Source organism: Cebus imitator, unplaced genomic scaffold, assembly GCF_001604975.1.
Source record: "Cebus imitator isolate Cc_AM_T3 unplaced genomic scaffold, Cebus_imitator-1.0 Scaffold478, whole genome shotgun sequence".
In the NCBI taxonomy this organism is placed as follows: Eukaryota; Metazoa; Chordata; class Mammalia; order Primates; family Cebidae; genus Cebus; species Cebus imitator.
In genome coordinates this window covers 496,768-501,445 of record NW_016107793.1, presented here as the reverse complement: position 1 = coordinate 501,445, position 4,678 = coordinate 496,768, and the positions used below count along the sequence as shown (strand labels likewise).

At 43.0% G+C, this 4,678-nt stretch overlaps 1 protein-coding gene and 1 long non-coding RNA gene across 2 annotated transcripts in view; one reads left to right on the top strand and one right to left on the bottom strand.

Annotated features, from left to right (window-relative positions):
* Positions 1-2,896, top strand: part of LOC108292138 — a 20,013-nt gene extending 17,117 nt beyond the window's left edge. The window contains exon 5 of the long non-coding RNA XR_001820154.2: positions 2,063-2,896. This is a non-coding gene — a long non-coding RNA (uncharacterized LOC108292138). The remainder of the gene's footprint in view (positions 1-2,062) is intronic.
* Positions 1-4,678, bottom strand: part of TSPAN17 (tetraspanin 17) — a 106,860-nt gene that overhangs the window by 40,830 nt on the left and 61,352 nt on the right. The window lies entirely within an intron of this gene.

Sequence of the window (4,678 nt, the reverse complement as noted above, 5' to 3'; positions counted from 1 at the left end):
TGGGCCTGATGCTTTAGAGCCTTGGAGAGGGTTTCTGTTATTTTCTGTGGTGCCCACATCAGCCTGGAGGAATGGGCAGGGCAGGGGCCACCACCCACAGTTGACAGCTCAGGGAAGTGAAATGAGGGATTTGAAGTGACCTGCCCAGAGTCACAGCACTCAGAAGTGAAGGATCTGGGACAAGAATGTAGACTATTTTCTGGGCACAGAGGTCCCTGAACACCTGAGACCTCTAAATCCCGGCCTGGATCCTGAACCAGAAGCCCTTTTCACTCCCTTTCTCAATCCTCCTCCCCAAGATCTCTTCAGGAAGGTGGGTGCCAGGAGGTGGGTAAGTCCAGAGAAGAGCTCCAGTCATTCAAACAGAAACCTCCAGCCCCTGACCTTGCTTTGCAGTGAGCACATGACCAGTGACCACCCTGAGGGACCAGGGGTCTGCTTGGCCCCCAAGCTGGCTCAGAACTTAGGACATTCCAAGCCAACTGCCACTTAACAGCTGGCCCCCAAGCTGGCTCAGAACTCAGGACATTCCAAGCCAACTGCCACTTAACAGCTGGCCCCCAAGCTGGCTAAGAACTCAGGACATTCCAAGCCAACTGCCACTTATAGGCTGTGCCTGCATGGGCAGCTAATGGAAGTCATCGGGGCTGGTGTATCAGTGGTTTGATGAATTAAATCTGGGACCCATCCATCTTGCTGACGGCTGACCTGAGCAGCTAACTGAGCAGGCTGCACCGAGGCCTGCCTGAGAGTGGGCAGCACCTCAATGAAGACCACTGAATGACTGGAAGCCACGCCGAGGAGCAGGGCCCTCGAGGTTAATGAGACACAGGTAAAGTGTGCCCCAGGCCATGAGCAGGTGCAGTGAGGAAGAGGGCTATGAGCAGAAAGCGAGCTCCTCGCCTGCTCACAGGAGACAACCCAGACACAGCAAAAGCCAAGAGCACAAAACCATGCACAGCTGAGACAAATACTGGCTTTTTAGACCTTAAAGGCAAGCATTTTGGTATTACAGTGACAGAATCAGAACCTGGGGGGAAGTTGAAGGAGCTGATGAAAACTTGAAGGAGAGGTTGGGTGTGGAGGTTCATGTCTGTAATCCCAGCACTTTGGGAGGCCGAGGCGGGTGTTCACTTGGGGTCAGGAGTACAAAACCAGCCTGGCCAACAGATGGAGTGAAACTCCATCTCCACAAAACAAAAACAAAACTAGCTGGGCGTGGTGGTTGGTGCCTATACTCCCAGCTACTCAGGAGGCTGAGGCAGGAGAATCACCTGAACCCTGGAGGTGGAGGTTGCAGTGAGTCGTGAGCCAAGATTGTGCCATTGCACTTCATTCAGCCTGGGCGAGAAAGGGAGACTCCGTCTAAAAAAAAAAAAAAAAAAAAAAAAAGGGGGAGAGTTCTTATCCCAGCCAAGAGTAAAGATATATCTTTCCCAGGAAAAAAGAAACAGAAGGCATCCATGTGGGACATGTAAATTACATGCAAAGAGACACAGTAAAAGTCAAAAGGCATAAGTCTGAGACATTTTAAAAAGAAATATATTTCAGAATACAAAATTGTTACCTCTTATATTCTCATTGAGAACAAATTAATATCATAAGAATAGCTTACTTTTTGACCAAAATCTGAGTTTTATATTAGTGTATGTTTATAAGATCTTTAATAAAATCTATAAGATTTGTTTATAAAACAAATCTATTCCAATCTGTTTTGATTGGGATTACAGATTATGAGGTTATAAGGCCGGGCAGAGTGGCTCACGCCTGTAATCCTGGCACTTTGGGAGACTGAGTTGGGCGATCACCTGAGGTCAGGAGTTCAAGACCAGCGTGGCCAACATGGCAAAACTCTTACAAGAGTTTCATAAGCCTTTTATAACTTCATAATTGTTCTATTTTATAACTGTTTATATTCACTTAGTTGTATTTATGCTTTAAATTTTTCTTTAAAACAATCCCCAAAACCTTTAAATTACGCCATATTCTGTTTCAAATCATGAAATAACTTGTTTTTGTTTTTAGAAATCTCTATTTAGTCTGCTCTAATATTTGGTTTCAGATTTGGATGTCTCGATTCAGAAGACTTTGGTCTGTAATCCCCTCTCATGGGCTGTCTCATACTGCACTTGGTATCAAGATTCTCCCCATTTGATGACGGCAGGGTTGTCGTGTTCCTTCCTATGGAAAAGTGTGCATAAAATTGGCACGGGAAACAGAACATAGAGGGAAATATTTAAGGCAAAAATCTTGAGAGAAAAATCGAGAATACAAATGGAGTCATAAAGCTCTAAAATGTGTACATCTGTATGTAAACTGGAGTTGGGAAAATAAAATCAGAAAGACATTTTATGCACAAGTGGCCCATGTGAAGAAACTGCAGTGAGAAGATGGAAATAAGCATACCTTCAAGGCAGGAGCAAAGGCTCCCTCCCGTCTTCACCAGTAGTCTCCTGGCCAGTACAGTGTGAAATGGCAGTTCAGAGAGCAGCAGCTGGAATGGAAGGTGAGGCCTACATCATGAGAGGAGATTGGGTGCGGATGTGCATGGGTCTTTTCTTCACTTGGTGACATTAGAAAACCAGTTGGGAAATAGTTGTCAAGGTAATGGCCCCCAAATAAAGCCTAGAGGACACTTGTGGAAAGGCACAGAGTTTTGCATAAGATTTGTGAAATGATTTTGTTGCAAAGTCACAGCTATATTCCAGAAGAATGCATTTCTCCTGAAAAAATTGCTCTCTGCCATGCAGTTTGTCAGTGAAGCTGTCCTCTCTGGTGCCATCTGGAACAAGTTTCAAGTTGGTAATGGACACTCACACACCTTTGCCCACCAGGAAATTCTGTGACTCATCTATAATGTTTATGGTAAGATTTGTATATCTTAATTCAAAAGAAAGAAAAAGAAAAAAATTCCCATCTCAGACAAAGAAAGAAGACTTACTTAAGGAGTGATCAGCCTTAGTAAGTTGCCAGGAATTTGGATGAGCGAACTCCTTCCAATTTATTGGATAATCTAGGAAACACAGAGTCTCAGACAAAGAAAGAAGACTTACTTAAGGAGTGATCAGCCTTAGTAAGTTGCCAGGAGTTTGGATGAGCGAACTCCTTCCAATTTATTGGATAATCTAGGAAACATAGAGTCACTGTCAGCCATGGGAACTGCTGAAGGCCCTCTGGCAGCCCTCGGTACTGAGGACACAGGGCTCGCGTGTGCAGAGGAGGTGGAGTAAGAGCAGGGGCTGAGCTGCTGCTGAGCTACCCTCCTTGGTGGTGAAGGAAGGCAAAGGACACCATCAGGAGAGCCCTGGGGGACAGAACCTCGGGTCTCTGGCTAAGCCACCCTGATCACTGTGAAGTAGGCAGTGTTCACCTAGGCAGCACACAAGTGCACCACATGACTCCAGGACAGGATCCTCACAGAAAAAGGCCTGGTAAGTATATTCTTTAGAAAAAAAGTTATAATGTTTGACGTTCCTGAATCTATATATGCTCCTTTTGCACTTATCATCTAAATCACTGTGGTGAAAAATACACAATATATATTAATTGTTAAATGCACACTTTAGTGGCATTAGTTCACAATGCTGTGTAGAAAACTAAAAACAGGCTGGGCATGTTGGCTCATGTCTGTTTTCCCAGCACTTTGGGAGGCCGAGGTGGGTAAATCACCTGAGGTCAGGAGTTTAAGACAAGCCTGACCAACATGGTGAAAACGCATCTCTACTAAAAATACAAAAATTAGCCAGGCCATGTTGCAGTCACCTGCAATCCCAGCTTCTCGGGAGGATGAGACAGGAGAATCACTTGAACCTGGGAGGCAGAGGTTGCATTGAGCTGACATCATGCCACTGCACTCCAACCTTGGAGACAGAGCAAGACTCAGTCTTAAAAAGAAAAGAAACAAGAAACAAGAAAGAAAAAAAAAAAAACTAAAACCAATCTCAATTCAGTTTGCTTACCTTCCACCTTAGGAAACTAGAGAAAAACTATAGACATAAAAATAGAAAAAAAAAATTCGCAGAAATCGTTATAATAGAAATAATAAACCAGAACTAAACAAAACCAAGAGCTGCTTCATAGAAAAAATAAATAGAATTGATAATCCTCCAGCCAGGCTCACCACAAAGAAAAGCTAGAAGACACAATTTACAAATAATATAAATAAAAAAAGGAATGATTCCTGCTGATCCCATTAATATCAAGCACGTAATAAAGAATACTTAGAATAAATCTATGCTCACAAATTTGACAGCTTAGATGAAAATGACAAATTCCTCCAAAGGCAGAAACTATATCATAATTACCCAAAGCGGAGTCAGATAATCTGAGTAGGCTTACATCTATTATAATATAGAAGTTGAATCAATAAAAACTTAAAAACAAATACCCTGGTGCCTTTACTGAATTCTAATTCTTACAAAGGAAAACATAGTCATACTATATAAACAACTGATTAAAATCCTAAACATTTACCCAGTTAAATTTTAAAATTATGCCCATTACAAAATCTACACAAGAATGAGGGCACGTGTATTCATAGTTGCCTGAACTGGCAGCAGCTGAGATGCTCTTCAGGTGATGAGTGCACCAACCCACACCGTTACATGGACCCAACGGAATATGACCCACTGATAAAAATGAGTAAGCCATTAAGCTACTAAAAGACAGGAAAAATCTT